The following is a 27,495-nucleotide window of genomic DNA, read 5'->3' on the forward strand; positions in this document are numbered from 1 at the left end:
TTCTTTCAACTACCCCATTTTGCTGAGGTGTTCTTGGAGCTGAGAACTCATGCATGATTCCATTTTCTTCACAGAACAGCCTTAATGTCAAATTCTTGAACTCAGTTCCATTGTCACTCCTGATGTTTCTTACTTTCAAGTCAGGATGATTATTGACTTGCCTGATGTGATTGATAATGATTTCACTTGCCTCATCCTTTGATCCAAGAAAATAGACCCATGAGAACTTTGAGAAATCATCTACAATCACTAGGCAATATCTTTTTCTTGCTATTGACAATACATTGACTGGTCCAAACAAATCCATATGTAGCAGCTGTAATGGTTCATCAATTGTTGTTTCAAGCTTCTTCTGAAATGATGCTTTCCTTTGTTTGCCTTTCTGACAAGCATCACACAGACCATCCCTTGAGAATTCAACAAGAGGAATTCCTCTTACTAAGTCCTTTTTGACTAGTTCATTCATTGTCTTGAAATTCAAATGGGATAGCTTCTTGTGCCATAGCCAACTCTCAACTGAACTTGCTTTGCTGAAAAGACAAGTAATAGATTCTGCATCTGTAGAGTTGAAGTCAGCTAAGTACACATTTCCTTTTCTAACTCCAGTTAGAACCACTTTGTTGTCTTTCTTACTAGTGACAACACAGGCTTCAGAATTGAAGGAAACTGTATTCCCTCTATCACATAGTTGACTGATACTCAGTAAGTTGTGCTTGAGACCATCAACTAATGCAACTTCTTCAATGATGACATTCCTTGTTGAAATCAAGCCATATCCCATAGTAAACCCTTTGCTGTCATCTCCAAAGGTTATGCTGGGGCCAGCTCTCTCTTTAAACTCTGTGAGCAGGGAGAAATCTCCAGTCATGTGTCTTGAACAGCCACTGTCCAAGTACCATAGATTTCTTCTATTTTCCTGCACACCACAAAATCAATCAATTTGATTTTGGTACCCAAGTTTCCTTGGGTCCATTCTTGTTAGCCTTTCTCCTAGACTTCATTCCTCCTGCATCTTTAGACTTAGGTGAGTTTGAGTCAACCTTGGTCTTAGATGTGGTTGGTTGAGGTGTAGGGTTAGTCACAACATTATCCAGCACATTTATAGTATTATTAGGCATGGATTGTGCATACATGTTATTCCACATTGGCATATTGTATGGCAATTGAGGCATACTGAATGCAGCAAGATAAGAATTGTTAAAATATGGCATGTTTGCAAAATGTGCATAAGGATTTTGTTGAGACATAACAGGCAGAGCATGTAGAGGTGATACAGACATGTTAGGCATGGAAGAGGGTACAGTTATGGGAGTTTTCTTAATAGATTTACAGTTAGCAGATAGATGATTAACACTACTACAATGCACACAGCTTTTTCTAGGAGCATACTTGTCAGGTGTGTAATTGTTATGTTTGTTAACTCCTACCTTCCCATTTCTGTTGGATTTCCTTTTGGATTCCTTTTTATCCTCAACCATCTTGAGCCTATTGTTTAACTGTTCTAAGGTCATGTGCCCTACATTCACCTTTCTGACATCTTTGGATGTGCTTGCTCCTTCTCTGACAAAGTTCTTTGAAGTTGAACCAAACTTTTTGTTGAGTTTCTTTAGATTTTCTCTTTTAGAAACATCTGCCTGTTTTAATTGAGGAGCCTTCAACGGATGTTCCTTTTCTTCCTTCAACGGATAACTTTCATCATCCGTTGATTCCACATCCGTTGACAGTCCATCAATTAATTCCAGTTTCTTTTTATTTTTATCCCAGGCAGTTTCACAGAATGATTCAATTCCTTGGACTTTGGCAATTTGAGCACTTACATCCCTAGATGTTTTCCAGGCTTTAATCACCTCTTGCTCTTTCTCTAATTGATTGGAAAGTATTTCTACTTTCTTAATAGATTCAGCTAGTTCATTTTCAACAGATACACAATGCAGCTTAGTCTTTTCTAGGTCAATTAACTTATCTTCTAACACAGCATTTCTATTACTTAAAAACAGATTGTTCTCTTTAATCCTACTATTTTCTTTAGCAAGAGATTTAAGAGATACACGCAAATGATACAGTTCAGTAGACATGTCATTAAAAGCATCATTGCACTCTTCTTTAGTAAGCTGTGTTATATCAGTAGTAATTACCTGGTTGCTTGATGAACTAACTTCATTCTCCTCAGAATCAGCCATGAGAGCCAAGTTAACATATTCCATGTCTTCATCCTCTTCTTCTCCATCAGCTGCCCAGTCTCTTTCTTGAGTAATGAAAGCCCTTTCCTTCTGTTTGAGCAGATCAAAATATTTCTTTTTGTAATCTACTTGATCAAACTTCTTCTTTTCAGAGGTTGGCTTTCTGCACTCACTTGCAAAGTGTCCACTCATACCACAATTAAAACACTTGAACTTGGATTTGTCCACCATGTTCTTATGGGGTTTAGTGGCTCTAGTGTTTTTCCTGAACTTCATCTTTGCAAATCTCCTGGACAGAAATGCAAGATGCTCATCAATACCATCAGAGTCATCTTGACTGGAGTTGTCTTCATTTTCAGCAACTTGCCCTTTACCCTTGTCTGATTCTGGATTTCTTACACCATCTTTGGAGCTTGATGTAGATCTCACAGTTTCTTTTCTGCATTCTTTCTCATTTTCAGCTACCAATGCAACTGAACCTCCTTTCTTTCTCCCCCTCTCCAATACCTCATCCTGTTCCAACTCTAGTTCATAAGTCTTCAAGATTCCATATAATCTTTCAAGAGTAAAGTCCTTATAATCTTGAGAGTTTCTTAAGGAAACAGTCATGGGTTTCCATTCCTTTGGTAAGGATCTCAAAAATTTAAGATTTGAATCCTTCACCTGGTACACTCTACCATACAGCTTCAGTCCATTCAACAGTTTTTGGAATCTATTGAATGTGTCATTTAAAGATTCATTTTCTTCAAAATGAAAGTGCTCATACTGTTGAATGAGAAGCTGCATTTTGTTCTCTCTTACTTGTTCTGTACCTTCACACAGCAGCTGAACTGTGTCCCAAACCTCTTTGGCAGTTGAACAATTTATCACATTATCAAACATATCCTTGTCAAGACCATTAAACAAAATGTTCATAGCCTTCTTATCCTTGTGGACTTCTTCTGTGTCTTCCATTGTCCATTCTGCTCTAGGTTTTGGAATGGATTGACCAACAGCAATTGTGGCCGTAGCAACTGTGGCTACTTTGTGGGGAATGTGAGGACCATTCTCAATGCAGTTTACATAACCTTCATCTTGGGAGAGTAGATGAAGGTGCATTTTCACCTTCCAGTGGTGATAACTGTCTTTGTCAAGAACTGGGATCTTTACTCCAATATCCTTCTTACTCATCTTTGTTAGATTCCAAGATCTTTAAACTCTTTGTGTGTCAAGAGCCTGCTCTGATACCAATTGTTATTCCTAGAAGACTAACAATGAGATTTACAGAAGGGGGGGTTGAATGTAAATCTCAAAACTTTTTCAAGTTTTGAGCAGTTTATAAAGTTGTGTGTTCAAGAAGAACAAGTGTGTGAATTGCTTTAAGCTAATACAGACAGATATATATTCAAGCACAAATGTAAAGAACACAACAGACCTTAAAAACTTTTCTGGTGGATTTGTTGTTCCACCAGAGATGGTGTATTAGAAAATCTGTGTTCAACAATGTTGATCACAGCTGCATCCTAGTACAAACTAGATGAATTTTCTCTCAAGATATTTCTTAACAGCTCTGGAAAAATTCCCTCTAATTACTAGCTTCTTCTTGGTTCATATATATCACCAAGTGTACAAGTGAAAAACAATATAAAATTACAATAGTAAAATAAGTTCTTCACTTGCTTCTTTTCCTGTTCACTCAAGTACTTTGTTGACTATTGCAACTTTGTACAAAAGAAGAACGGCTGCTTTTTCTGTTGATCCTGAAATTCGGCTACCACATCTCAGTTTTCTCTGTCAACCCACGTGCCTCTGCTTGTAGGTACAACTACCACTTATCAACGGCTGATTAGCAGAACATCCGTTGAAGCTTTCATCCGTTGATGACTTCATCCGTTGAAGGATGTTATCCGTTGAAGCTTTCATCCGTTGATGCTCTCATCCGTTGAAGGATGTTATCCGTTGAAGCTTTAGAGACATCCGTTGAAGCTTAGCTTCTCATCCGTTGAAGGTCTTTTAAGTCATCCGTTGATACCACTTCATTTATACAAAATTACAAGGCATGAAATATTTACAATTGGCCTTCCTATCTGCATATCATCTAGTAGTCAACATGACTCATAGTTTCTCTCAACTTCTAAGAATTACAATTTTAAATACAGAGACTGAAATATGCTACAATACTAGACTTATTTCTAAGTAAAGCTACACCATCAACGGATAGCCAAAGTGGTCTTATCCGTTGAGGCTACAGACACTAAATTTCTACTTAAGTGTTTTGTTAAACATATCATCAAACTAATGCACATATATTCCTAACATTTTTCTTAAATTTCATCTTTGCAAATCTTCTGGACAGAAATGCAAGATGCTCATCAATACCATCAGAGTCATCTTGGCTGGAGTTGTCTTCATTCTCAGCAACTTGCTCCTTCCCCTTGCTTGATTCTGATTTGCTTGTGCCATATTTGGAGTTTAATGTTGATCTCACAGTTTCTTGTCTGCATTCTTTCTCATTTTCAGCTACCAAGGCAACTGAACCTCCTTTCTTTCTTCCCTTCTCCAATACCTCATCCTGTTCCAGCTCTAGTTCATAAGTCTTCAAGATTCCATATAATCTTTCAAGAGTGAAGTCCTTATAATCTTGAGAGTTTCTCAAGGAGACAGTCATGGGTTTCCATTCCTTTGGCAAGGATCTTAAAAATTTAAGATTTGAATCCTTCACCTGGTACACTCTACCATACAGCTTCAGTCCATTCAACAGCTTTTGGAATCTATTGAATGTGTCATTTAAAGATTCATTTTCTTCAAAATGAAAATACTTATACTGTTAAATGAGAAGCTGCATTTTGTTTTCTTTTACTTGTTCTGTACCTTCACACAGTAGCTGAACTGTGTCCCAAACCTCTTTGGCAGTTGTGCAATTTATCACATTATCAAACATATCCTTGTCAAGACCATTAAACAAAATGTTCATAGCCTTCTTATCCTTGTGGACTTCTTCTGTGTCTTCCATTGTCCATTCTGCTCTAGGTTTTGGAATGGATTGACCAACAACAATTGTGGCTGTAGCAACTGTGGCTACTTTGTGGGGAATGTGAGGACCATTCTCAATGCAGTTTACATAACCTTCATCTTGGGAGAGTAGATGAAGGTGCATTTTCACCTTCCAATGGTGATAACTGTCTTTGTCAAGAACTGGGATTTTTATTCCAATATCCTTCTTACTCATCTTTTTTAGTTTCCAAGAACTTTAAACTCTTTGTGTGTCAAGAGCCTGCTCTGATACCAATTGTTATTCCTAGTGAACTAATAATGAGATTTACAGAAGGGGGGTTGAATGTAAATCTCAAAACTTTTTCAAGTTTTGAGCAGTTTCAAAGGCTGTGTGTTTAAGATAAACAAGTGTGTGAATTGCTTTAAGCTAATACAGACAGAAATATATTCAAGCACAAAAGTACAGAACATAACAGACCTTAAAAACTTTTCTGGTGGATTTGTTGTTCCACCAGAGATGGTATTTCAGAAAATCTGTGATTCAAGAAGTTGATCACAGCTGCATCCTAGTACAAACTAGATAATTTTTCTCAAGATTTTTCTAAACAGCTCTGGAAAAATTCTTATCTAATTACTAGCTGCTACTTGGTTTATATAACACCAAGTTTACAAGTGAAGACTAAGATAAAAAGTACAATAATAAAATAAGTTCTCCACTTGTTTCTTCTCCATTTTACTCCAGTGCATTGTTGACTATTGCCTCTTTATACTAGAGTAGAACGGCTGCTTTTTCTGATGTTCCTGAAATAGGCTACCACATCTCAGTTGTCTCTGTCAACCCATGTGCCTCTGTTTGTAGGTACAACTACCACTTGTCAACTGCTATTTAACAGAACATCCGTTGAAGCCTTCATCCGTTGATGGCTTTATCCGTTGATGTGTTAGCGGTTAAAGCTCTATCCGTTGATGTATTCATCCGTTGAAGGATGTTATCCGTTGAAGCTTTAGAGACATCCGTTGAAGCTTTGTTTCTCATCCGTTGAAGGTCTTTAAGTTATCCGTTGACACCATTTCATTTATACAAAATTACAAGGCATGAAATATTTACAATTGGCCTTCCTATCTGCATATCCTTTAGTAGTCAACATGACTTATAATTTCCCTCAACATTTAAGAATTATATCTCAAATTCAGAGACTGAAATGTGCTACAACACTAGACTTATTTCTAAGTAAAGCTACACCATCAACGGATAGCCAAAGTGGTCTTATCCGTTGAGGCTACAAACACTAGATTTCTACTTAAGTGTTTTGTTAAACATATCATCAAACTAATGCACATGTATTCCTAACAGCACCCTCTCAACCTCCACCACCACAACCATCAGCACCTACTACCAATACTCAACCAGATCAATCCTCTCAACCACAGCCTACCATCAGAACCTATTTCCAACCAGCACAATCTTAACCACAACCATCAGCACCTACTAACAAACCAACCTCTGGTACTTCCCAAAAGGTGCCAGTTGTAAAATCTGCTACAACATCTAGACCCAAACCTTCAAGAGTAAAATCTGTTCCTCAATCTCCACCAAGGAGAAAGAGAAAACTGATTCTTAGAGTTGAATCAGATGAAGATGAGAAAGTCCAGGTTCATGCATCAGAACCTGTGACAGTAGCAGCTGAAGAATCAATTCTTCAGAAGGAGATAGAAGCTGAAAAGGAAATTTTTCAGAAAGAGGTAACTCCTCAGAAACAGACTAAAGCTGAGGGTTCTGGGATTTTAAAAAGGAAAAGAACTTCAAGTTCTGATGCTGCTCAAGCAACACCTTCACAACCAAAGTCCAGATCAAAGAAGATGAGAGCAGGAAGGCATATGGCACAACCTCAATCTGAGGATGCTAAAGAAGCTGAGGAAGGGGATCAGGAATCTCTGATCTCATATGAACCAATAGTGATTGAAGCTTTGCCACCTCCACCTCAAGATGAAGACATTGTTCAAGATACAGTGATCACACCTCCTGTCTCTCCAATCAGAGAAACAGCTACAGTTGAAGATTCAGGATTAAGTCCTAAAATTGACATTCATAGGCTGAGCATTCCATCTGTCTTGTTTCTGGAAGCACCACAAGGACAAGTGACAACTCCACCTGTTTCTCCATTAAATGCTGAAATACCAACTACTCCAATTCTGGATGTGGAAACATATGAAGTTGTACCAGAATCTCCTACAGCCACACACACTCTTGTGTTGTCAGAAGATGATGAGTTTCTATAAAGTTCTAGAGAGTCAGCTCCAATAAATACTCCAGCTCAAATTCTTGGAAAGGAGGCACTGCTTAAAAATTTTGTTGAACAAGAAGCTCCTGTTCCTTGGGAGGAAACTCACAGAGGAGTTGAATGGACTAATAAGTGGAATGAATCTGATTTCATTCCAAGCTCAAAAGTTCTGTCAAATCATATTGCAAAAGCTGATGAGTTGTTGACAAATTCTGACTTCAAAGCTCAACTTAAAGTTACAGCTCTCAGTACTAAAAATCTTCAGGGTCAACACTCCATTACTCATGCCAAGGTTGATAAACTTTAGGAAAATGCTGATAAGCTGGACCTAATGCTCAAGCTAGACAAGAACATGTTTATTAGACCTATTCCTGAAAAAGTAGAGGCTATTGAGAAAGTTAAAGAAAAGCAACAGGCCCAACTGAATGAGGTCCTGTAGAATCAAGCCTCTCAACAAGCACAACTCAATGAAATCCAATCTTCAGTGGAACTCCTTCTTTCACTATTCCTGCCAGATGATGCCAAAAAGGGGGAGAAGGTAGTTAAGTCCAAAAGCTCTTCTATTCAAACACTGAAGAAGAAGGATGATAAGGAGATGATCGGGGAAACCCTAGCAAGGGCAAAGGTTAAGGTCAAGGGCAAAGCAGCAAAGTTTCTTCACAGAAACTAATTTCTGATTCTAGCAAATCTTCTACACAGAAGAATACAAGTTCTGAAGCTGTGAATGCTCAAGTTCTGAAAGCAAGTTCTGATGATCAAAGTCTGATGACAAAGTCTGATATTCTAATTCAGTTTGGAAGTCAAGACTCTCAGAAGTTTCTACAAACTCTGAAACTTAAGGGAAGGGAGAATACTGTCTACTATAAGGATCCCAAGATTCAGACACTTGATGAAGAGATTGCCGGAAGATTATTTCTCAAGCATAATCCTGGAATGGATTTAGAGACTCTAAAGGAGGAAGAAGCTAGATTTGCAGTTGAGAAGATAAATCTTAAATCTAAAGCTTTTAATGCAAAGAAACCTCCAAGGCCTAAGGCAAAAGGCATTGTGATCAAGGAAAGGTCAACTTCTGAGGCTTCAAAGCCCAAGACAAGATCACAAGTTGAAATTGATCCCAAAGAAAAAGGGAAAGAGAAGGTTGATGAACCAACAAAGAAACAGGAGATGAAGATTACTCAAATCCTAATGAAACCTGTATGCAAACTGGTTCAGGTTTTTGATGATACAGCTGCTGAAGATAGAACTCTTGAAACTATGAAAAAAAGAAAGATAACAGAAAAATCTAAGACAACCTCTGATATAGCTCAAGTTGTTCAGAGTGAAGACATTTTAGAACATCAAGGTGTAAATGAAACAGCAAATTCTGATCAAGACATGAAGACATCAACCTCTGATAGAGCTCAAGTTGATTTGAACAAGATGATAATTACTGATAAGAAGAAAATCCTATGGAAAAATGTTAAACCATCAGATCCTAAAAAAAGTCAACTGCTATCTGATTTCATGACTGTTGGATTGAAAGCCAGAGAAGCAAGAGACAGAGCTAGATTAGGTTCTGAAGAAGCCAAGATCAAAACGGGAGTTGAAGTAATTACCAGAGATCCATTCTTGTTAACTAACAAACCACTTGAGGAAGTTACACAGAAACACCTTGACAAGGTTATATCTGTTCAAGTGGTATTGGATGCTCATGATAAGAGTAATGTCAAGGAAAAGCTGATTCTGTTTCTTGAAGATCGAAGAACATATAGAATGTCAGAATCAGATGTGCTGAACAAATCTCTAAAAGAACTTCAATTCTTTCATTATCTTTTGGAGATAAAGTCTGAGATTACCAGAAGGTGGTCAAATTTTATCATGAAGACTATATAGGATAAAGCCAGAATCTCTGGATCAAGGGTTGCAGAATTTGTTCCAAAGATAGTTGAAGATGATGGAAGTGAAATTCCAATGAAGAAGAATTCTGCTAAACTTGAAGTTATTCTGAAAGAGAAATGTATGTGCTATAATGAAGACTCATCTCATCCAAGAGTAATCAGACTTGGTGATGGATTGGAAAGAAATCACATCTCAGCACTTAGGACTGCAATCTACCAGATTGGAAGTCAAGATGAAGAAATGAAGCAAGTCAAGGCTACATTAGCTCAAGTCCTGAGAAATGCAGAAGAGAAGCTGATATCAAACTTTGTCAAGAATCATTTTGGATTCAGATTGACTCAGTAAAATTGGTAAAAGTTGCAAGAACTGAAAGTTATAGTTAGTTGTTTAAATAAACTCTCATTGCATTTATACTTAAGTGTTTTTGACATCATCAAATCTATTAACTTGTATATTTTTCATAATTTACAAGTTGGGGGAGATTGTTAAATATATTTGTGATGTCATGTCCAATCTGATTTGTGTTTAGTTTCAGAACTTATTATCAGGACTTACTGGAAATCAGAACTTACTAAAGTCATAACTTATATCAGAACTTAAGGCCGTCAGGATTTATATCAGGACTTAAGTGCGGGTACTTCATATAAGGAATGCAGTTGATTTACAGGAGAGGATCTGGACTAAAACAAAAGAAGATATGCATGAAGAGTTGGATAGCTAGAAGACTTGTAGAAGATAATATCTGATTGATATATTTTAGGAGACAGAATTATATTCCATATCAGTTAGAAGATTTTTTGTAACTGTGTACTATATAAACACAGCTTAGGGCTTATACTATAAGTGTTATCATTCACGAGAACATTATTCATTGTAACCTAGCAGCTCCTAGTGATATTGTTCATCACCGAGAGAGTAGTTTAACCTACTTTGTAACAGAGCTTATTATATTGAATAAACTTGATTACTATTACATACTTGTGTTCTAAATCGATTTGATTGTATAAACACTATATTCAACCCCCTTCTATAGTGTTGTATGACCTAATAAATGACATTCAGTCAAGCATCATCAGATTAGCCATCAGGGCTAATACTTTTGAGATCAAGTCAAGCACGATTTAGATGGTACATAACTCAGTTCAGTTTGGGGTTTCTCCTATTGAAGGCCCCAATATGCACATCAGGGATGTCATCGAGATATGCGACACCTTCAAGTTTAATGATGTGACTGAAGATGCTATCAAGCTGTGACTTTTCCCATTCTATCTGATGGATAAAGCTAAGTGCTGGTTACACTCTCTACCAGCAGGGTCTATCACCACTTGGAAGGACCTTGCGCAAAAGTTTCTCACTAAATTCTTCCTCATGGAGAAGACTACTGCAATCAGGATTGCTCTTACCCAGTTTGCTCATCAAATATGAGAATCTCTGTGTGAGGCTTGGGATCGATATAAGGAGATGCTAAGGAAGTGCCCACACCATGGCATACCTGATTGGATGATTATTAACTGTTTCTATAATGGATTGGGTGCTACTTCTAGACCCATGCTTGATACAGCATCAGGAAGAGCCTTGTGGGCTAAAAGCTACGATGAAGCTTATGAACTTACTGAACTGATGGCTGCTAATGAGTACCAGAATCCTTCCCAGAGACTGACTTATAAAAAGTCGCAGGAATTCTGGAGTTGGATGCAGCAACTGCTATCGCTGCCCAACTTAAGGCTTTGACGATGAAGGTGGACACTTTGGCTAATTATGGAGTTAATCAAATCACTAGTGTCTGCGAGCTTTGTGCTGGTGCCCATGAGACTGATCAGTGCGTAATTTCTACTGAATCAGCTCAGTTCGTGAGAACTTCCAGCGATCGCAGCAACCAGTGCCAGCCACCTATCATCCCAATAACCGCAATTATCCCAATTTCAGATGGAGCAACACTCAGAATGCGTTTCAACAGCCTTATCAGCAATATCCAGCTAAACAGTACAACCCCCCTGGTTTTCAGCAACCACAGTATGCACCTAGATAGTAACTCTAGCTGCAACAAGCCAATGAAAAATCGGAATCAGAGGAGTTGAAGCTTATGTGCAAAAGTCAAGTTATTTCTATCAAGACCTTGGAAAATCAAATTGGGAAAATTGCCAATGCCTTGCTTAATCGTCAGCCTGGTACACTACCTAGTGACACTAAAGTGCCAGGAAAGAGGAAAGGTAAGGATCAGTTAAAGGCAATTACTTTAAGGTCTGGAAAGGTTGTGAATCCCGATCAAACTCAATTGTTGACTGAAGAAGTTGGGGCTGAGAAAGAAGTATAGCAGCAGGATGAAGAAATGGAACCAAGAAAGACTACTGTTAAGCACACTCCGCCTGTGGGTAATACAAGGGAGAAACAGATCTAACCTCCACCGCCTTTTCCTAAACGACTACAGAAGAAAAAGCTGGACAAGCAATTTGAGAAGTTTCTGGAGGTGTTCAAGAAACTTCATATCAACATACCTTTCGCTGAGGCTCTTGAGCAGATGCCTAGTTATGTAAAGTTTATGAAAGGTATTTTCTCTCAGAAAGTGAAGCTAGATAATTTAGAGACAGTCGCTCTTACGGAGGAATGCAGTGTTGTGCTGCAACAGAAGTTGCCTCCGAAGCTTAAAGATCCAAGCAACTTCACTATTCTGTGTACTATTGGAAAAGTGTCTTTTGACAGATGCTTATGTGACTTGGGAGCTAGCATCAATCTGATGCCCTTGTCCATCTTCAAGCAGTTGGACTTGCCTGATCCAAAACTAACTTATATGACCTTGCAGTTGGCCGACCGTTCTATTACATATCCGCGAGGTATTGTGGAGGATGTCTTGGTCAAGGTTGATAAACTCATCTTCCCTGCTGATTTCATAATTCTGGATTTCGAGGAGGATAAGAAGATTCCCATAATCTTGGGAAGACCTTTCTTGGTAACTGGCCGAACCTTGATAGATGTACAGAAGGGTGATCTTACGATGCGAGTACTGGATCATGATGTAACTTTTAATGTGTTCAAATGCTATGAAATTTCCTACGGAAATGAGGAGTGCTTAAAGGTGGAGTTGGTCGATTCTGTAGTTACTTCAAAACTTGATCAATTGCTAAGGTCTGATGCCTTAGAGAAAGCCTTATTAGGAAATTCAGATAGTGAAGATGACGAAAGTGAAGAACAATTGCAGTATTTGAATGCTTCTCCATGGAAGAGGAAGATATATATGCCTTTTGAATCTCTTGGAATAGAGGAATTGAACAAAGGTCCTAAATGCCTCAAGCCATCTATTATGGAAGCTCCCACTCTTGAGCTTAAGCCTTTACCTGAGCATTTAAGGTATGCATTTTTAGGTGAGGCATCTACTTTGCCTGTTATTATTGCAACCGACCTTTCAGGTAGTGATGTGGAAAAGCTTCTGAGGATTCTGAAAGAGTTCAAATCGGCAATCAGCCCTTCTTATTGCATGCATAAAATTCTGCTAGAGGAACGTAGCAAGCCTACAGTCGAGCAACAAAGACGCCTTAATCCAATCATGAAGGAAGTAGTGAAAAAGGAAATTCTTAAGTGGCTAGATGCAGGAATTATTTATCCTATATCTGATAGTTCTTGGGTAAGCCCGGTTCAAGGCGTGCCAAAGATAGGTGGTATTACAGTGGTAGCAAATGAGAAGAATGAGCTTATTCCTACAAGGACGGTCACGGGGTGGAGAATTTGCATGGATTACAGGAAGCTGAACAAAGCCACTAGGAAGGACCACTTCTCATTTCCCTTCATTGATCAGATGCTTGACAGGTTGGCCGGTCATGAGTACTACTGTCTTCTAGATGGCTATTCGGGTTATAATCAAATTTGTATCGCTCCAGAAGATCAGGAGAAAACAACCTTCACTTATCCATTTGGTACTTTCGCCTTCAGACGAGTTTCTTTTGGTCTGTATGGTGTACCAGCCACATTTCAGAGATGTATGATGGCCATCTTTTCTGATATGATTGGCCAGAATGTGGAGGTGTTCATGGACGACTTCTTAGTCTTTGGCGATTCTTTAGATGAATGCTTGCAAAATCTTGGACATGTTCTCAAAAGGTGTGTTGAGACCAATCTGGTTCTCAATTGGGAGAAATGTCACATTATGGTGCTTCAGGGCATTATTCTCGGGCACAAGGTTTCTAGTATGGGTCTAGAGGTGGACAAGGCCAAGGTGGGGGTCATTGAGAATCTTCCTCCACCCATTTCTGTTAAGGAAATTTGCAGTTTTCTTGGTCATGCGGGTTTCTATAGGCGTTTCATCAAAGACTTCTCGAAAATTTCGAAGCCATTGTGCAGTTTTCTAGAGAAAGATGTTCCTTGCAAATTTGATGATGAGTGCCTTGTAGCTTTTGAGACGTTAAAGAAGAGTTTAATCATGGCACCAGTCATAACTGCACCTGATTCGAATGAACCTTTTGAGATGATGTGCGATGCAAGCGACTATACAGTTGGAGCAGTTCTTGGACAGAGGAAGGATAATATATTTCATGTGGTCTACTACGCTAGTAAGAGCCTAAATGGTGCTCAACTGAATTATACTACTACGGAGAAAGAACTTTTGGTTATTGTCTATGGTTTTGAGAAATTTCGATCTTATCTACTTGGGACCAAGGTGACAGTTTTCACTGATCACGCTGCAATTCGATATCTCGTCTCAAAGAAGGACTCGAAGCCTAGATTGATTAGATGGGTTCTTTTGCTTCAAGAATTTGAATTGGAGATCAAGGACAGAAAAGGAACTGAAAATCAAGTCGCTGATCATCTCTCGCGTTTAGAGAATCATAATGCTACTTCATTGGATAAGACATTGATAAATGAATCTTTTCCCGACGAGCAGCTATTTGGAGTGCAAGAACAAGAATCATGGTTTGCAGATATTGTGGACTACCTTGTGAGTAATATCATGCCTCCCGACTTATCTTATGCTCAAAGGAAGAAGTTTCTACATTAAGTAAAGTGGTATATGTGGGATTAGCCGTTTCTTTTTCGACAAGGAGCTGACCAAAGCATCAGGAGATGTATTCCTTACAGGGAAATGGGGGGGATCTTATGAGATTGCCACTCAATGTCTTATGGAGGACATTATGGTGGAGAAAAGACAGCAGCTCGTGTTCTTCAAGCAGGTTTCTTTTGGCCGACATTATTTAAAGATGCTCACCAGTTCGTTTTGAAATATGATCGATGTCAACGTGTGGGTAATATGTCTAAGAGGTATGAGATGCCTCTTAATGTGCTTCTCAAGGTTGAGGTCTTTGATGTTTGGGGAATTGACTTCATGGGGCCATTTGTGTCTTCTTGTAATAATCAGTATATCTTGTTGGCGGTTGGTTATGTGTCAAAATGGGTGGAAGTTAAGGCGTTGCCAGCGAACGATATGAAAGTGGTGCTTAATTTTCTTCACAAGCAGATATTCACAAGGTTTGGAACTCCAAGAGTCATAATCAGTGATGAGGGGTCGCATTTTTGCAATCGCAAGTTCACTGCTATGATGAAAAGGTATAATGTGAATCATCGCATTGCTATGGCTTATCATCCTCAGACAAATAGTCAAGCTGGGGTGTCTAACAGAGAGATCAATCGGATTTTGGAGAAAGTAGTGTGTCCATCAAGGAAAGATTGGTCTTTGAAGCTTGATGAAGCTGTTTGGGCTTATAGAACAGCTTACAAAACTCCTTTGGGAATGTCGCCGTTTTAATTGGTCTGTGGTAAAGGGTGTCATTTTCCTATGGAGCTCGAGCATAAAGCCTACTGGGCTTTGAAGAAGTTGAATCTGGACTTGGATGCAGCTGGAAAGAAAATGATGCTTCAATTGAATGAACTCGACGAGTTTCGACTTCAAGCTTATGAGAACAACAAAATGTATAAGGAGAAAGTCAAGAGGTGGCATGATCGGGGTTTAGTGCTCAAATCATTTGTGCCGGGGCAACAAGTTCTTTTGTTCAAATCTCGTCTCCGTCTTTTTCCTGGAAAGTTGAAGTCAAGATGGTCATGGCCGTTTATTGTCAAAATTGTGTTTCCACATGGAGCGGTGAAATTTTTTTAGAATGATCCGGGCCAAGCATTCAAGGTAAATGGTCAGAAGTTGAAGCATTATTATGGTGACACGACAAACCGCGAAGTGGTTAATGCCGTTTTATTGTCCATTTGATCTTGAGATTCTACGTCGATCTAGCAATGTGAAACAAGCGCTTCTTGGGAGGCAACCCAAGTATGTTGTACATTAGTAGGTAGAGGAAACAAGAAGGAAGGAGAAAAACACAAAAAAATTAGAAAAAGAAAAAAACTCAGGGCCAACTACAGAAGCTAGGCGCGCCCGCGCTGATCAAGCGCGCGGCTGTGCCATTTTTCCAGTAACCAAGCGCGCCCGCGCTGTCCTAGCGCGCGCCCGTGCCGGTTTTCCAGAGAGTGAGCATGCCCGCGCTGTCCTAGCGCGCGCCCGCGCCGGGTCCCTGTTCGAAAAAAAATTAAAATAGCAGATTTACAAGGTAATTTCGGGACTTTAATCAAAAATCAATTCCAACCCGATTTTTACTCTTCCATATCCCATAATTCCCTCTCCTAATCAATTTCATTATTCCCACGATTCCCACAATCAATCCCCACTTCTATTCCTTATCAAATTCACACCTCTCCATCGATAAATACATACACTTATACACAAACTTCTCGACTACATCACAAATTCTCAAACACAAATCTCTCTCAAATACTTAAACTTTTATTCTCTCTCATTCAATCCCAATGGCACCAAAGAGGCAAAGAACGCAAGTAGACAGCAGCACCACCGATTCTTCATTTGCGGGTGGTGTGAGGCCCAGGTTTTCTACTCTTGAGGCTGAGGAGGAGTACACGAGACTTCTCTCGAAGCCTATTACAAAGGAGTGAGGTTTTCTGCCATCAGGGAAGGATGGTAAGTTGTTCGAGATGATTCTCGAGATGGGATGGGTTTCTTTTTGTGAGGCGCCCACTGTTGTGCCCATGAGTGTTGTGCGAGAGTTCTATGCAAACACCAAGGCGGAGAAGAATGGCTTCACAGTGGTGAGGGGGAGGACTGTAGAGTACAGTGTTGATGCTATCAGGACGGTGATTGAGCAGCCAGCGAGGAAGGTGGGTTAGGACACTTGGAACGATAAGACTCCCGAGGACTTCAACTTGGATCTGATCGTTGCAACTTTGTGTGTGCCTGAGACTCATTGGAAGTTCAAGAGGGGCACTACTGATTACTCCACATTCCCTGTGTCGTGCATGAATAGGTTTGCACGGGCTTGGAACTCGTTTATTTGTGCTAACATCATGCCATCTTCGCATGTGCATGAGATTACTATGGAGCGTACTCATTTATTGTGGGGGATTCTTCAGGGTGATTACATTGATTTGGGGATGGTGATTTATCAGGGGATTCTGAGATTCTTGAGAGGAGGTACTACAGGAGCTATTCCGTATGCATCCTTTGTGACGAAGTTGTGCGTGGAAGTTGGTGTTCATTTTCCCGCATATGAGCAGCTTCAGCTTCCCAGTGCTTCTATTGACAGTTCTACTCTGCATAGCATGGTTGAGTGGGGAGGAGGTAAGCCTGATCCTAAAGGGCTTGGTTACACGTTTGATCATCTTCCAGGTGGTGTGCCCCGCGATCAGATGTATGCTGGTGGTACGCAGCAAGCAAGTCGAGCAGCTTGGAGAGCTCAGTTAGGAGAGGAGGCTGGACCGTCAGGATCGCAGGAGCAGAGGTTGGAGCTGGTTTGAGTTCGATGCAGTATAGGCGTCTCGCGAGGAGGATGGATGCTATGCACGTTATCCATAGTCGGTGTGCACAAGATCTCACCCAGGCACTTGGGACTGCATTTAAAGCCACCGGTGTTGACATCCAGTGGCCAGTATTTGGTGAGGATTCCGTGTATCCGCCTCCAGACACGCCTGACACTCCACCCGTTGAGGGTGAGGATTCTAATTCTGATTAGGTATGACTAAATTCCTTATTATTACCTTCACAGAGGACAGTGAATATTTTAAGTTTGGGGGTAGTAGTTGAAGGAATATAGTTTTGTATGAGTCTCGTGTAGTTGCATATTTCATGATAGTTTAGTTCATATAGTTGCATATTTTTCCATGTAGTTTATTTTATTTTATTTTATTTTATTTTTGGTAGTGTTATAATATTTTGTTCATGTATTTTCATGCATTTACATATAGCATGATCCCTTAGATGATTTTTCGATTAATTGGTGATATTGATGCTAGTGTAGTGATGTCGTATTTAGTGATGTTGAGTCTTATTGGATTGATTTGCATTCTAGAGACACTTGTATTTCACTAAGTCTTATAGGTTGCTAGAGTGCTAGATCATGATCATGGTTTGTTTATTTGTCAAGCTTAATCATTTTTTATATTTAGAATTTAGGGTATTCTCTTAATAATAAAAGACATGGATATTTAAAAATTGGAGAAAATTAGATTTCATTGCTAGTTGTGTGGCTAGGTGTCAAATGGCTAGTAGCCGGCTCATATTTTTATGAGTAGTCTAGGGTTGAATGAGATGGAGCGAAACACACTCATTCAGAAATACGTTTGTTAAAACAAAGAAAAAGAAGAGAAAAAAAGAAGAATGAGTGTTATGTATAATTGATCACGAGTGGGCGCTTTAGTACTCGAGTTATTAAGTTCTTAGGGGACTTTGTGCCTAGTGACCTAAGGCTTTTATAGTCTGGGATTTGCTAACCTAATGGTCGCTACATGGGTACTATTGTAAAAGTCTTTTGTGGACCTCACTCATTGTACGATCAAATAAGCATACTTTTGTTGTTTTGTTATGAATAAAAGCGTGAGTCCATGTTAAACTCCGATAGAAGAATTGAAGTGTTATAAGTTATTTTGAGTCTAGATTTTATTCTATTTATTAACTTGTGATTGTCTTGGTAAGAAGTGAGTCATGATTGTTGATCTAATTGTGATAGTACATCCGTAAGCAGTTGCACACATGCACGTCTCTGGTTTGTAGGTTGATTTGTGAGATTTGATTGATCTTTATGCGAATAAATGCATTCGCTGATGTATTGCTTGTCAATTGGTTTAGTTATTCTATGGGGATTGTTGCATTCATGCATTTTTATTTCTTGTTCTTTGAGTCTTTTTATGCTTGAGGACAAGCATCGACTCAAGTTTGGGGGTATGTTGAGCGGCATTAATGACACTTTATAATGCTCTAATAAGCTTTGAATTGATGCATTTATACTCAAGTTGTTAAGTATTTTAACATGTTTTCAAGTTTTTTTGCATTTCAGACATTATCTAGGTAATCAGGTAAATTAGCATTGTTATGGTGCTAATTTGGTGTCAAGGTAGTGTTGGAATAAAAGCTCGTTGGAAGCCGGCTCGAAGCTGCAAGAAAAATGAAGAAAATAAATTCTGGCAAAAGCCCAGCGCGCCCGCGCTGATCAAGGGCGCGCCTGCGCTGATCAAGCGCGCGCCCGCGCCCAAAGTATAGAAAGCCAGCGCGCCCACACTGATAAAGCGCGCGCCCGCGCCGTCGGGATGACAGAATCCTATTTCTACTTGGTTTCTGAGAGAAAGAATTCTACACTGCATGGGGATGTTATATAAACATCTTTAGGTCATTTTTAATAAGATATCAAGCTATATCAAGCCAGAGACATATCAAGGAGAGCCGGAAGAAGATCGTTTAACACAATTCAACGAGGACGAAGAAGATCTTGTTTTTACTTGTGAACCTTTGTTTTAAGTTATATTTGTAATTGTGAACCTTAATCTTGTTTTGTACTTGGTTTTATTTATTCATTATAAAGACTACGTTTGTTATACCATGCTTTCATCGGAACCCTCGTTGATGATGAGTCCGATTATGGGCTAATCGTTATCGTGGGGTTCTATCGGATTTACTTGTGGATTTCTTTAGTTAAATTGTTTTGATGCATTAGTGTGTGATAATTGTATGATATCCTAGTATTGGTTGTGCGTATTTGTCTTATGAGCGTCGTGAACTTATAAGACAGTGTGTTAATTCTTAATGAAGAGAAAGTGAATTTAAGGATTTAGAACTTGTCATGCTAGCATAGGTTCATGTGTTATTGTTATGCATGATTCGTAGGTAATTTGAACCATCTTACTTGCCCTGTGTAATCAAGATAGATAACTTGTGCTTAAACCGTTATGTTGTCAAATTCTATAGACATATAGGGTCTCAATATAATTGGTGTATATTCAGCTTCTATCTCTTTTGTGGATGTCTGGTAGTATGGTACTCATGCAACGAAAGTTGGCGTTTATCAGTTTCGTGTTATCTGATTAGTGTCATCACCATTGCATGCTAAGGTTAAGAACAATAAGGCTATTGAATGAAGTATTTAATGAAGTTAGAATCCCATGTTTGTCATATATATTAATTCAATCAATTTTATTTTTGTAGTTATAATTGTTCGTTTAATTCTTAGTTATAAACAACCTCAATTTGTTATCGTCTTAGCATTGAATAATAACCATATATTGTTGCTTAAGTGCGTGAATTAATTAGTTAACCAATACATTCGTTGTGGGAATGAACTACAAAAGATTCTATACTACTTGCGAACTCGTATACTTGCGTGTAATATTAGCGCGTGTTTAGCGACTAACAGTTGCAACCAGAAATAACAATGCCCCTGTCAGCTAGAGGTAAGGAAATTTTCTTTCCTAGATTTATTATGTCCACTTTAAATTATAAAGTAGCAGACATACACTTATTGAATGGTATAGATAGCACAAAAATAGGCAATTATAAGCAAGTGTCCAAAATAATATTTGGTTCACTTACTACAAAGAATAAGGTAAATGTAAGTCTAAGAATCACTCTATTCATGTTGGAGAGGTTTAGGACTTACCCTTACCCTATGCCTGACATGAGATCCAACATACAATCTAGCACAGCTATGATCCCTGAACCTGTGGAAGTACAAGCACAGGAACACCAACAGGGATCTTTCCAAGCTGCAACCATTCTTTTAAAAACTGTAGAAGCTAGGAAACCAACCACCTCATCTTTTCAAAAGGATGAGGTGAGTAAAAAGAAGAGAAATGGGGTAACCTTACTAGTTATAGCTAAGAGTGGTGATGATATAACAGAAGCTGAGTCACCCTTGGTCAAGAGATCCAAAAGGAGTAAAAAAACTGAGCTGACCACTAAAGCCTCTTCTGTATCCTCCCAACAGGATGCAATTGTAAAAGCACCTAGTAGTGAGTCTGCACAGCCTGCACCTGAAGCAATTCAAGTGTATGGTAGGAGAAACAAGGATGGCACACACTGTGAGGGCACATCTTTTGAAGCTCCCTCATTCATTCAAGGGGAGCTGCCTACACTCAGACCTGAGCAACAATCTCTCATATCTAAATTTCTTCTCTTCCAACTACACTTGAATCTACTTCTCAAGTGCAAGAAAATCAAGTGACTTGGTTCTAGAAACCTTGATCACCACCCAGACACCTTATTTAGATGGTGAGAGGCTACTAGATAGGGTAGACCTTGATGACACCATAAAAAACATGGGGGATTCATCAGTTTTCACTGAAGACCCCATGAAGATACCAAATGCACCTTCACGTGCAAATCGGCCTTCATAGACTGTAAGGTTTGAGGGTAGTACTCCTGAGGGGGAGCTATCTAAATCCTCTCCAATTCAATTGGAGGTTCCTCATGTAGGGACAACTCCCCTCAAAACCCTAGCAGAAATTGCCTTGGCAGTTGATGCTAGGACTACAATTGCCAATGATCCTGTCATAGGGGAGGCAAGTATAGCACATTCAGGTGACAGTGTGGTGCAAGACACACAGGTGTTTGAGACTGGTGCACATGGCAGTAACCCAGTCAAATCTCCTCCAATTTAATTGGAGGTTTCCACAACTAGTGTGGAACAACAACTAGCCATAACCACAGAGTAATCTGTGAGTAAAACTGTGACTTCAGTCACAGGTGTTTCTGAACCTTTAACTTCACAACCTCAAAAATCACACCTCATCTCTCAATGGCTCCGAGACACTGAAAATCAACCATCTACAATTGAATATCTTAGGGTTGATCAACTTGGTGGCCTGGCTTAAATCTCACAGCAGCTTCTCGCATTAAATATGTCCAATCAAGATTACCAAGCTATCATGCTTTCCTACCAGGCTGATATGGAAGAAAATCAGGCAAAGATTGTAGATGAAGCTGGTCAGAATGCTTACTGTGATGCTTGGTTAGATAAGAATTTCACAATTGAGATGGATGCCTTATTAGCAAAATTCATAGAAGAGTACATTACTATCTTGGGAAGCAGTGCAAGATCTCTCACTCCACAAGAGGTTTATGATGCCATCAATGAAGTCTACAAGGCTCAAATTAAAGCTTTCCACAACTTTGGAAAAGCTCTACAAATAACATTGAATGGTCATCAGGACAAAGTAATGAAGATGGTCAGGGAAAAGATGGACCAAATCATCCCTCACAAACTGAGATCAAAAATCAATTTAAGACCTTCTCACAACAAATGTCTAGGTATGATCTCAGTGGAATTGATAAAAATGTAACTCAACTCAAGGACTCTTTTGTAGCCTTGCACAATCAAGTTCAAAATCATATCACTAAATCCAATGACATAAGGTTGAAGTTGGATCAAATGCACACTGCAAGATACACTCCTTCACCATTGGTCATGGATGAGATTCAGAAATTTGTGCAAGTTACCTTTGGCTAATCTACTACTACCTCTGCTCCAAGTTCTTCCTCTTCAGATATTCAAGCACTCAAGGATCAAGTAACTTCTTTGGAAACCTCAAATGCTTCTCTCAGCACTCAAGTTCAAGCTTTGACTTCTCTAGTCAAGAGCCAACAGACAGACATTCAGACCCTGGTGGATTCTCACAAGCATCTCCAAATGTAAAACTTGGTTGCTTTGGGAGCCATCATAGGAAAGCTGAACATACCTCTACCATCACGTCCTGGACAGGTAAGGCCTGAAATTCCTACTCCCCTCCTCATGCTTGCCAACAAGACTAAGGGGGAGATAGAGGCTAGGCTAGCACAATCCAGATCATCACAACAAGTCCAGGGTGCTACACAGAATTTAAATCATGAAGTGGATCTTGACTTGGAGAGACTTATTAGGGCTGCTGAAGGACCAAGTCTGAGCAGAGAGTTTGATGAATTGCTTAAGGCCCTAAAAGCTTCTCTTAATGATAATCACTTCTCATATAAAAAGACCCTGGACAAGACAATAAATTTCTTAAGGGTGATCATGGTGAATCAAGACAGCTTTCTATAAAAGAGGATTGTGGTCAATATTAATGACTCGGGGATAGACAGATGTATGTAGGTATCCCTCAATTATTTTGTCTCAAGGAGGGCATCTGAGTTGGACATTATGATCAACAAAGTCAGATTTGTAACTCGTGAAGACATGCTGTTAACTGAATTGAAGAATGCACAAGTGGCTGCTTTTTCTGAAGCTTATCTTCGTCCAAGCAATGGTATAGCATACATCTGTCCAAACACCAAACATTTCAAACACTTTCAAATCCCTAAACAATGTGTCATGGCCAACAAGAAGCTTATCATGATTCTGAAAACTGGCTTAAAATCAAAGAAGAATAAGAAAAATGATGATGTAGAGATTATAAAGCTGTTGAGGAGGTACTTGAATGATGTTGAATCCAACTTGCCCAAAACTCAAATCAACAAGGACGATTTGGATGATGATGAGCAGAAGAAAGATGATCAAAATCCTTCTTGCTCAAATCCAACTCAGTCCACTAAGCCATCTAGCAGCAAGGGTGGTGAGAAAAAGAAGGAGGATGATAAGAAGAATGATGAGAAGAAGAGAACTAGTGAAAGGAGGAGTAAGAGAAGACATGATGATTCAGAACCATACCAAACCCTAAAAATCCAAACACAACCAGCTCTAACCTTAGCTCAAAATTCAAAGTCAAATATTTCAAACATCATACCTTCCCAAACTCCAAAGCCTAAATTTCTTTACAAACAAACTGCAAATTCTTTCCTAAAAAATCCAATCACCACAAGCCAAACAAGTCTCAAGAAAATCTAAACCCTACCTTTAGCCAAGCCCTCACTAAAAGTTAATCTTAAATCTGCTGGAAGAAAGTCTAAGAAAGTAAAACTTACAAAGAAAGGAGAAGTCACTGAAAGGGCCATCTGGAACTATTTCAAGCAATCTGACTTTCTACCTTTAAATTGGTGCATCTCAAATGAAGAACATTTTCAACAACTTGCTGAGGAAATAGTCAGAGTCTGGGTTGTGTCTCTTATAGAAGTTAGAATTTTTTATGAAGATGGGTCCTTCACTTTTCTTGGAAGTGATTTGATGGATTCTCTTTCTTTCACAGAAATTAAGAGAATAATAAGCTTGTTAAAGGACAAGGATACTATCACAAGGGCATGGAGATCAGTTATAGCTGAGTGGTTGATTGAAAGGGAAGAAACAAGAAAAAAGGAATGAAGTTAAAGCTGAAGAGAGAAGGAGGAAGTATGATGAAGAAATTAAGATGTTTATAAAAAGATCAGAAGAGCTCAGACAAAAGGAATGAGCAGAATCTCTAAAGATGGGAAATTTCTAAACATCAAAGATGGTGGATTCTCAAGATTTAGAATAGATTTTCTAGACAGTGGTTATCCAAAGGTAGCAAGACAAAAACTTGTAGAAGCTCTAAGTGGAACACCTATTATAGAAGAACTGGAAATTCTTGATCACTTGAAGGATGTTTTTAAGGAAGAAGCAGATACAAAAACTGTCTTTACCCGATACTTGTCACCATTGAACTTTTTAAATCTTATGTTGTACAAAAGTTTTAATTCTATCAAGTTTTGTGTATTAATTTTATTTTCCATCATTTTAAACATGGGGTTAGTCTGGTTAAAAGGCATAAATTTGTGTTAAACAATCTTCTCACAAATTGGGGGAGATTGTTGTGCAAGACATGCATGTACTTTAACAAGACTAAGACAATTTGTCAACCCTAAGTAAGTTGTATTATTATCTTAATTTGTATTTTGTACTTGTAACACTTAAAGTCTTTAAAAATGTCAAAGGAACAGACTGGGGTCTTTTTCTATAAACAGTGTCAAGCCTAAGAATTCTATCTGGAAGAAGATCAAGAAGATCATGCCTCAGAAGAATTATGAAGAAGCTTGGAGTTAAATAAATTTGTTTTAGGAAAAATATTTCAAGTCAAAATCTCTACAAGTCACAGATTTAGTGTTATAGAGAAGTCATTCGAGAACTCAGAATGACTTATAGAGAACTCAGGAAAGCTTATAGTGAAGACATGAAGATTGGAGATATCGATAAGTCATTTCTTCACTAGAGAACTCAGAGTTATCGACAAGTCAACATTCATTAGAGAACTCTGAGTTATCGATAAGTTAAATTCTACTAGAGAACTCAGAGATATCGATAAGTCAAAATCCACTAGAGAACTCTGAGTTGTCGACAAGTCAAATTTGACTAGAGAACTCTGAGATATCGACAAGTCAAGAAGCCACTAGAGAACTTAGAGATATCGATAAGTCAAAGTGAAGATATGAAGACTAGAGATCTCGACAAGCCAAATTCTCTTATAGAGAACTGGGAGACCTCTACAAGCCAAATTAACTATAGAGTACTAGAGATCTCGATAAGCTAATATACTTATCGAGATGTCAAGTTCTCCATAGAACAAACTGGAGATCTCGAGGTAAAATCTCAAAGTACGAAATTGCAGATCAGTTCAATATCCACGATTAACAATCAACAAACAATCCAAACAGCTGGATTGACAAGTCTATAAAAAGCAGCTTGAAGAATGTGCAAGATCAATGGTGAAGATTAACTGACAAAGGAGGATCAAAGTAAACACGGAATGTTAAGATATACTAAGCCAGAAATAGAAGAAACACTTTTCCTAAAATGGAAATGACAAGTGACAGTTTACTAAAGTTAATAGCATGTCTTATTATACACTGTGTAAACCAGCAGTTAACTAAATTATAAAGTTAATACTGGTCCTTTGGTCAGTTGTAACAATTTAGATAAAAAATCTCGTAACTCTCTCAAGAAGAGGCTAAGCTCTTTATCAACAAAGAGCCTAGAAATTTTGTAGCAAAATATTCTTAATTTTAATATAAAATTAAGTGAGTTTTGAAGATCTGTGTTCTCTATTCTTGCAAGTTTAATTTCTGCATGAACACACTTTCACTACAAGATTTAATTTACTCTGTTCAACCATAAAAGATTCAAAGAAAAGCTTAAAAATAGTAAAACACATTCACCCTCCTATGTTTATTTCCTAACAATCATGAAACCTTCAAAGAAGTAATGCTGTTAATGGTGATCAACAATTAATTAGACTTGACACTAGAACCAACATATTTATTATACTCCGCTGATCTATGCCCATCCACATAGACCCGCCATTATATCGGGTACCCAGGCATACATTGGCCTAATAAATTGTAGGGCCTAGTCCATCAATGACCTTTTTCGTAACCATGCAGTCTGTAGAGTATTTGATGATAAACCATTTTGGTTAAAACATCATAATTCTGGGTTCGCAAAAAACCCAGATCAATAGGTATTTGCTCAATAAATAAATAATTAATAATTAAAGAACAAGAATAAGGAATACTTGCATAAGTGATATTTATTACAGCGAAATGTAAAATATTTAACTATTCTGGATTTAGAATATGGGAGAAATACTTATCTTAAATGATCATGCATCTGATCTTTAACCATTTGTCAGAAAAATCTTTCTCGGACCGGATTTGGTCTATCTGTGTCCTAAACAACAGGTTATCTGATCTTTACTCGTCATTCATTATGTATTTCTTAGACCATCTAATCTCTGAGTCTACTCGTCTCCGGTTTCACATGTGAACAAGCTTTACTCTTATTCTGTTAGTCTAACCTTGAACGCCTCAAACTATATGTATCTATCATTAAAGATACTATATTAATCAATCGACCATATATAATTGTATAATCTATGCGTCTATCCTTATCGTCTACCCACCTGGCGATAATATATAAGGATCATATTTACTTATAAAAAATTTAAGAGACACGTGAACACATAATTCACATAGCACGTAAACATATAAGGCACGTAACACATAACTCAATTCGTCAAAAATGCGGCTCAGTGTGTTTAAAACTGAAATCGAGTCAATATACGATCTTTCAAAAAATATCTAACTCAAAATTGTTTGTAAATCTATCGACCTTTTTGTTACAAAAGAATTTAGGTCTTGAAAGTATTTTTTTATTAAAATTAAAATAATTTTCTGATTTTAGACACGTTTGTGTCATTTAAAACGGATAACTGGTCTAATTATTATCAAATTATTATGAATAATTCAATTAATAAATCATTTTTTAATTTAGTAATCAATAACAAGTCAATTAATCAAAATTATTCACTTACTAAAATTTTAATCAAATAATAATTTAAACCTTAAATAAATACTTTATCATAAGAAAATGTTTTAAAATAACGGCTTTGTAAAACGGATTTTTCCCCGGAATCACAACTCCTCAGAGTCAATCCCAAATACCACCATTCAACTACGCCACAATAAAATAAATATATTTCAAACACACCGTAATTTATATTTACACATATAAACTCGCTAAAGTAAAGAATACGGCCACCAAAGCCCAAAGCCCGACCAACAACAACTCTTCCAACAATTTCAAAAAAATCTGAAATTAATATATATATATATATATACTAACATGCTATAATATAACTAAGTCAAAATCAAATTCTCGAAATTATTACCCCAACATTACTTCTAGTCACCCCAAGAGAGATGTTCGAAAAATATTTTCCAAAAAATATGAAATTAATACACATAGATACACACGTGTTGAATGGTCTTGTAGATTAATCTGCATCGTCAAACTCCCTTTGTATATCGCGAAAATAAATTAAATTGGAAGATCTACCTAGAAAAGTTTCTTCTCGGAAACTTGGATTATCTATATCTATGCGTATATATAAAAGAACTAGTCATTTCAAAATATAGATATTGTGATTTGGATGAAAGGTCTGTAAGATATGAATTTTTGAAGTATTTAGATATATAGATATGTACATGAGAGAGTGAGAGAGAGATGGTTGAGATT

The 27,495-nt window shown here is 38.1% G+C and overlaps 1 non-coding gene across 1 annotated transcript; it reads right to left on the bottom strand.

Moving 5' to 3' along the window:
- Nucleotides 1-10,696: 10,696 nt before the first annotated feature.
- LOC141675431 (small nucleolar RNA R71) lies at nt 10,697-10,803 on the bottom strand. Its single transcript, XR_012556084.1, has one exon. It is a non-coding gene; the product is annotated as a small nucleolar RNA R71 (small nucleolar RNA).
- Nucleotides 10,804-27,495: the final 16,692 nt, after the last annotated feature.

This window comes from Apium graveolens, chromosome 7 (genome assembly GCF_009905375.1).
Source record: "Apium graveolens cultivar Ventura chromosome 7, ASM990537v1, whole genome shotgun sequence".
Taxonomy (NCBI): domain Eukaryota; kingdom Viridiplantae; phylum Streptophyta; class Magnoliopsida; order Apiales; family Apiaceae; genus Apium; species Apium graveolens.